Source organism: Bufo bufo, chromosome 2, assembly GCF_905171765.1.
Source record: "Bufo bufo chromosome 2, aBufBuf1.1, whole genome shotgun sequence".
In the NCBI taxonomy this organism is placed as follows: Eukaryota; Metazoa; Chordata; class Amphibia; order Anura; family Bufonidae; genus Bufo; species Bufo bufo.
In genome coordinates, this window is record NC_053390.1 from 605,933,397 (window position 1) to 605,941,988 (window position 8,592).

Consider the following 8,592-nt stretch of genomic DNA (forward strand, 5'->3'; position numbering starts at 1 on the left):
CTAGTTGCATCCATGGGCCTGCCAAGTTGCTGTGTACTTCCTCGGACTCTCTGTTGCCTCCTGAATACGAGGAGTACCGGGATGTATTCGATAAGGTGCGTGCGGTTGCCCTACCTCCGCACCGCCCATACGATTGTGCCATAGAGTTACAATCTGGTGCCGTTCCTCCTCGTGGCAAGGTCTATCCACTGTCGGTAGCGGAGAATGAGGCCATGGAGGAGTACGTGAGGGAGGCGCTTTCACGCGGACACATTCGCAAATCCTCGTCCCCGGCAGGGGCTGGATTTTTCTTTGTGAAAAAGAAGGGCGGTGAGTTGAGGCCTTGCATCGATTACAGGGGTCTCAATCGCATCACGATCAAGAACGCTTACCCTATACCCTTGATTTCCGAGCTGTTCGATCGCCTTAAAGGGGCCACGGTCTTTACCAAACTCGACCTGAGGGCGGCATATAACCTGGTAAGGATCAAGGCGGGCGATGAGTGGAAGACCGCGTTTAACACCAGGACCGGTCATTATGAATCCTTGGTTATGCCCTTTGGGTTGTGCAATGCGCCCGCAGTCTTTCAGGAATTCATCAACGATGTTTTCCGTGACCTGTTGCAGCAGTGTGTGGTGGTCTATTTGGATGACATCTTGGTATATTCTGAATCCATGGAGGCCCACATTCTGGATGTCAGACGAGTGTTGCAACGGTTACGAGAGAACAAGCTGTTCGGTAAGCTTGAGAAATGCGAATTTCACCGATCCCAGGTAACCTTCTTAGGGTACATCATTTCCGCTGAGGGGTTCTCCATGAATCCTGAGAAGGTTTCGGCTGTCTTACAGTGGCCCCAGCCCAGTGGTCTTCGTTCCCTGCAGCGCTTTTTGGGCTTCGCCAATTATTATCGGAAGTTCATCAGGGACTTTTCCATGCTGGCCAAGCCTCTCACGGATCTGACCAGGAAGGGCAGTAATTCCCAGGTCTGGCCGCTCGAGGCCATCCGAGCTTTTGAGACCCTAAAATCCGCCTTTGTGTCGGCTCCCATTCTGTCGCATCCCAACCCTGGGTTGCCCTTTGTCCTCGAGGTGGACGCGTCTGAGACGGGAGTAGGCGCCCTTCTGTCTCAGCGTAGAACACCAGAGGGTCCTCTGCTTCCTTGTGGGTTTTACTCCCGGAAACTGTCTCCCGCGGAGTGCAACTATCAGATTGGTGACAGGGAGTTATTGGCCATCGTGCAGGCCCTTAAAGAATGGAGGCACTTGCTCGAGGGTTCGGTGGTTCCGGTTCTCATCCTGACGGACCACAAGAATCTGACCTACCTTTCTGAGGCCAAGAGATTGACACCACGTCAGGCCAGATGGGCTCTGTTCTTGTCACGTTTTAATTACGTGGTCTCCTACCTACCTGGTTCCAAGAACATCAGGGCAGATGCCTTATCACGGCAGTACTCCGAGCTGTCCAGGGAGGAGTCGATTCCGACCTCGGTCATACCTCCGAATCAGATCTTGGCCGCCATTCGCACCAGCCTGACCTCTCCTCTGGGTGAGCAGATTTTGGCGGCTCAATCTGGTGCTCCCTCTGGGAGACCCAACGGCAGATGTTTTGTGCCTGAGGAGTTGCGCACTCGGTTGTTGCGAACCTACCATAACTCCAAGACCGCGGGGCATCCTGGAAAGAATCAGCTGTCCTGGGCTGTTTCACGTCTGTTCTGGTGGCCTTCCCTACGTTCCGACATCGCCGCATATGTAGCGGCATGCTCCGTTTGTGCCCAGAGTAAGTCCCCTCGGCACCTTCCGTTGGGGCTTCTGCAACCCATAGCTACCGGGGAGCGCCCATGGTCACACCTGGGGATGGATTTCATTGTGGACCTCCCTGCATCCCGAGGCCATACGGTCATTCTCATGATTGTGGATCGGTTTTCCAAAATGTGCCACTGTGTTCCTCTCAAGAAGTTACCCTCTGCACAAGAGTTGGCCACGATTTTTGCCAGGGAGGTCTTCCGGTTGCACGGTTTGCCCAAGGAGATTGTGTCGGATCGGGGGAGTCAGTTTGTGTCCAGGTTCTGGCGCGCCTTTTGCTCCCAGTTGGGGATTCATCTCTCCTTCTCCTCAGCCTACCACCCTCAGTCCAATGGGGCCGCAGAACGATCCAATCAGGCCTTGGAGCAATTCCTTCGTTGCTATGTCTCCGATCACCAAGACAATTGGGTTGACCTCCTGCCTTGGGCTGAGTTTGCCAGGAACACGGCGGTGAACTCTTCCTCTGGGACGTCTCCCTTCTTGGCCAATTATGGGTTCCAACCTGCCGTCTTACCGGAGGTATTCTCTCCCCAGGATATTCCTGCTGTGGAGGATCACCTTTCCGTCCTACGTGCTTCTTGGGTACAGATCCAGAAGTCCCTTGAGGTCTCTGCGCAGCGCCAGAAACTCCAGGCTGATCGCAGACGAGCGCCTGCTCCTTCCTACCAGGTCGGAGACCGTGTATGGTTGTCCACCCGCAACCTCAACCTTCGAGTGCCCACTCCCAAGCTGGCTCCTCGCTTTGTTGGTCCCTTCCGAGTGCTTCGCAGGGTAAACCCGGTAGCCTATGCCCTTGCGCTTCCTCCTGGCATGCGGATCTCCAACGTGTTTCATGTCTCCCTGTTGAAGCCACTGGTGTGTAATCGTTTCACTTCCTCGGTTCCTCGGCCTCGTCCGGTCCAAGTGGGCAATCGTGAGGAGTATGAGGTGAGCAATATCCTGGACTCACGCCTGGTCCGCGGTCGGGTGCAGTTTTTGGTCCATTGGCGTGGTTATGGTCCAGAGGAGCGTTCCTGGGTTCCCTCCGCAGATGTCCATGCTCCTGCCTTGCTCCGAGCCTTCCACGCACGCTTCCCTCAGAAACCGTTTTTTGCTCCGCGGAGGAGGGGCCCTTGAGGGGGAGGTACTGTCATGGTCTTACCTTCTTGCTGTTCTCCCTCGTTTGACATGTGCTGGCGGCCATCTTGGTTTCTGGGTTTCTTGTAGCCTTCCACCCCGCGGCTCCTCCTTCCCACTGGGAGGAGCTGGATGCCTAGCTCATATATATAGGAGGTCTGTGGCGTCAGTTCCTTGCTTGGTCCTCCTGTGTTCACATGCTTCTAAGACTGCTGCTGCTTCTGGTTCCTAATCCTGGCTTCGTCTGACTTCCCTGCTGGTTCCTAATCCTGGCTTCGTCTGACTACCCTGCTGGTTCCTGATCCTGGCTTCGTCTGACTACCCTTCCGGTTTCCTGACCTCTGGCTACGCAAAGACTCTGCTTCGGTTTCACCATCCGTTTGGACTTTTGCTTTATAGCTTGATTTGCAATAAAGCCTTCTTATTTTCACTTATCTCTTGTTGTACGTCTGGTTCATGGTTCCGTGACACCTACCTCTTCAACTGTTTGCATAGACTCAAAACTGTAGTGCACCCAATTAAAGTGCTGTTTTTCTTTTGTTGATCTGAGGCTCCATTCTCGAGTTATTATTTGTTTTTCTTAATATGCAAATTAGGTGTTTGGTGCAATGAGGGCGTCACCATTGCTCCTTTTGCCACCAAGCTCACCTCCCCGTGGATTGACAGAAGAAAGCAGTGGCAAAGCAACGAGGGTGGGAATGACCATAGAAAGGTCCAGAGCTTGGGTGCAACAACAGCAATGGTGACACCCACATTCCACCAAAGGCCGAATTTGCATAGTAAGAAAAGGTATCATAACTCAGGAACGGAGTCTTGGATCAACAAAAGAACAATAGGGTTTTTAATCAGGTGAACCGCAGCTATGTGCTATGTGCAAACAGTTGGACAAGGAGGTCCCTGGTGACAGATTCCCTTTAATAAAAGGAAAGATTTGTGGTGATAATATGCTTGTTGACTAAACTAGAACTAAAATATTATACCCATTTAATATTTGAACAATAACAGTTATGCCACATTGTATCTTCTTTCGTATGCTTTAGACAATACATGTTAGGTCCCTTGACAACAGGGGCGTACCTAGAGCATTTGGCACCCGGGGTGAACCCTTTGTTTGCCCCCCCCCCCCCCCCCCAAGAAAGTTAAGAAAACATGCACAAACTTTTTTCAATGTTTTCAATAAAAATATAACCCCTTAATAAAATAAACCTCTGCACACCCCCTTAACAAAATAAACCCATTAACCCCCCTTAATAAAACCCATTAACCACCCCTTAATAGACCCCTTAACCCTTCCTTAATAAAATAAAAATCTGCACCCCCTTAAAAAAATCACTTTCCATCTGCACCAAAAAGAAAAAAAATCCAAATCCCCATCAATAAAATGAACAAATCCTGCACCCCCCCTTAATTACACCCTCTCTTCTCCCCTTAATTACACCCCCTCCCTCCCCACCTTAATTACACCCCCTCCCTTAATAACACCCCCCCTTAATTACACCCCTCCCTCCCCACCTTAATTACACCCCCCCTTAATTACACACACCCCCCCCTTAATTACACCCCCTCTCTTCTCCCCTTAATTACACCTCCTCCCTTAATTACACCCCCCCTTAATTACACCCCCTCCCTCCCCACCTTAATTACACACCCCCTCCCTTAATTACACACCCCCCCTTAATTACACCCCCTCTCTTCTCCCCTTAATTACACCCCCTCCCTTAATTACACGTCACCTCCTCCCTTAATTACACCCCTCCCTCCCCACCTTAATTACACCCCCTCCCTTAATTACACCCCCCTTAATTACACACTCCCCCCCTTAATTACACCCCCTCCCTCCCCACCTTAATTACAAACCCCTCCCTTAATTACACACACACATCCCTTAATTACACCCCCCCTTAATTACAAACCCCCACTTAATTACACACACACACACCCCTTAATTACACAATTATTTACTCACATTTTGATGATGCCTCAGGCTCCGTCCGACCGCTGGTAATGGATCCTTCCGCTTCCGTCAGCGTCGTGACGTCATGTTGCGCGCCGCCGCAATAATCCTTCCATAGAAGCCGGCGCCTGGCGGAGTCGCGGTGCAGCAGTGGATGGAGGGGTGACTCCGTCATGGCACCCCCCTTGTGAGTGGCACCCGGGGCGGGCCGCCCCCCCCCCCCCCGCCCTCCCCTTGGTACGCCACTGCTTGACAATAAGCTGATGACAATGTATACTCTGCTGGAACCCCCAGAAATTAGCTGTCATCTGTGGTAAACCTGAGAGTAAGTGTTCACTTTCCCTGTAGTGTCACCACAGGTGAAATTAAAGGGGTTCTCCTGGAATGATTTAAAATGGTTGCCAGCATCCTGTCGTAGAATTTAGGCCGGACTGTTTGACTCCATTTGCAGAGCTGCCTAAGAGGGTGAGGGACCTCACTTCACACTATGCTCCAGCACCTCTATATACTACATATTGGTGAGTGTTCCTGTCAGGCAGCTCAGCCATAGTGACATTTCATAGGCAGGATCACATCATTACCATTTATTGTAGAGCAGTGTAATGTGTAGTGAGACTCCATCCCTAGGCAGCTCTGCAGGTGGAAGCAACTAGTCCTACTCACAATCTAAGGCAGGTTGCTGGCGGGTTTTTTAAATCATTCCCAGAGAACCCCTTTAAAAATGACACAGTGCACATTCAAAACAGTGGATTGAGATGAGGATCCTGAACAAATTACCCCCCTCTATTAACTCAGAATTTCCTAATTGGATAAATGAAAATGGGTTCTCCAAACTAGACAACCCCTTTTAACATTTTTTACATATGGATCTGGAGATGAATGTGAATATTTAACTGTATGCTAGATGTTTAGCTTTATTTCTATTTACAAAGCAAGTGTAGAGTAAACTGTTTACACCATTTTATGGTTTAGATTTAGGCTACTTTCACATTAGCGTTTTTCTTTTCCGGCATAGAGTTCCGTCACAGGGGCTCTATACCGGAAAATAACTGATCAGGCATATCCCCATGCATTCTGAATGGAGAGTAATCTAATGCATCAGGATGTCTTCAGTTCAGTCATTTTGACTGATCAGGCAAAAGAGAAAACCGTAGCATGCTACGGTTTTATCTCCGGCGAAAAAAACGGAAGACTTGCCTGAATGCCAGATCGGGCATTTTTTTCCATAGGAATGTATTAGTGCCAGATCCGGCATTCAAAATACCGGAATGCCGGATCCGTCCTTCCGGTCTGCGCATGCGCAGACCTTTAAAAATGATAAAAAAATTAATACCGGATCCGTTTTGCCTGATGACACCGGAAAAACAGATCCGGTATTGCAATGCATTTTTCTGACTGATCAGGCATTTTTCAGACTGATCAGGATCCTGATCAGTCTGAAAAATGCCTGATCAGTCAGAAAAATGACATGTGTTTGCATACAGTTTGCCAGGCAACGGAACTGCCTGCCGGAATCAAACAACGCAAGTGCGAAAGTACCCTAAGCTAAAATATATACCTATGTACTAAAGTCATATTACATATGTTATAACCTTTTTCATGACTTTGGTTGAGCAGTCCTTGAAGGCTTTATTTTACTACCTCTTTTAATGACTCAATGATTCAAACAGGAGAAATTCTCAAGCCAATTCTATCCAGTCCACATTCTTTTCCTTCACATCTTTGATATTAACGTAAGCAAGGAGAGATTAAGAAATCTAAATTAAAATCAGAAAAAAAAAAAACATACAAATTGCATGCTTGCCAAGATTAGGGATCTTGTGGTTTATCTCACATCTAGTCAGGGCTCCTAATATTGACAGAAAAACAATTTGTGAGATGCCCTCTTGCAGAAGTTACTAATTAGCTTTCCTCCGACAAGTGTTTCACAAACTCAATGACCTTTTCCAATGCTAATCTCTTTGGCCAAGTAATTTTAATTTTACTGCCAGACCTAATGTGTTCTCATAATAAACAATTTCTTAGCTGTCTATTCATGTCTTTTCTATGTTTCACAGGTGAAAGTGATTACATCTTCTCGGTGGGGCATGTGGTTGAGTGTCCACTATGATTTAAAGATTGACGTTGGTATATTTATTGGCCACATGTCATGATCTGAACTTTGTCATTTAATTCTACATACGGTAGGATAGAAATTTTGAAGTAGCCTTCTTTTCAAAGCCATAGATGTATGAATGCGAGCAGAGGTGAGCACTGCAAATTTAAGACTTGAAAATTAAACATTTGCTTTGAAGAAAATGTACACCTTTTTTTAATGAATTATGTTTCATTACTCCAATAAATTTAAAATAAAAAATGAAGCAAAGCGGTTGTTAGAGTTAATTTTTTTTTTTTTTAAAAGTTCAATGATTTCCTGCGACATTCTTAGATCCTCCACCCCGATGCAGCTGTGGTGACATCTTGTTGGCTGCAACAACTACTATATACTGTGATATAATAATAATCAACAGACAACCCTGGCATACCAACCTGACCAAAAAACTCAGACAAGCTTCCAGGGCTGCTGAGCGGCGATGGAAGGAGTCCCATTCTAAGGATCACTTTACGACATACAAGCAATCCCTCCTCATTTTCAAATCCTCACTCGCTGATGCAAAACAGGCCTACTTCTCATCTCTGATATCTTCCCTGTCCCACAGCCCTAAACAACTTTTTAACACTTTTAACTTCCTTCTCTGCCCCCCAGCGCCCCCACCCTCTCCTCTCATCTCAGCTGAGGACTTTGCCACATACTACAAACAAAAGATTGTCAACATCAGAGAAAGCTTTAGTGCACAGTCTCCACAGACCCTCTACACAACTGCTCAGTCCTCTTCTCCCAAAACCCGCTTCTCCACCACTACAGAAGAAAAACTCCACTCTAGTCTCCAGATCAAATCTCACCACCTGTGCACTTGACCCAATCCCATCCCACCTCATCCATAATTTCACCACAGTGTTTATCCCAGCCCTAACTCATCTCTTCAACCTATCACTAACCTCTGGTGTCTTCCCCTCTGGTTTTAAACATGCTACCATTACACCCATCCTCAAAAAGCCTTTACTTGACCCATCTTCTTTGTCTAGTTATCGCCCTATATCACTTCTTCCATATGCCTCAAAGCTACTTGAGCAACATGTCCATTCTGAACTGTCCTCTCACCTTTCCTCCTGCTCCCTCTTCGACCAGCTACAACCACTCAACTGAGACTGCCCTTACCAAAGTCACCAATGACCTACTAACAGCCAAAACAAAAAAAACATTACTCTGTCTTCCTTCTCCTTGACCTGTCCTCTGCCTTTGACACTGTCGACCACTCCCTTCTGTTACAAACTCTCTTATCTCTTGGCATTACTGACCTAGCCCTCTCCTGACATTTAGCGTCTCCCACTCCTCCTCCACACCACCTCCTCGTCTCATTCCCTCTCTGTAGGCTCTGTCCTAGGACCCCTGCTCTTCTTTATGTACACTTTCGGTCTGTGACAGCTCATAGAGTCCCATGGCTTTCAGTATCACTTTTATGCTGATGACACACAAATCTACCTCTCTGGTCCAGACATAACCACCTTACTGTCCATAATCCCAAAATTCCTATCTTCCATATCCTCCTTCTTCTCCTCTCGCTTTCTAAAACTTAACATGGATAAATCAGAATTCATCATCTTTCCCCCATCTTGCTCAACCCCCCCAACAGAGCTATC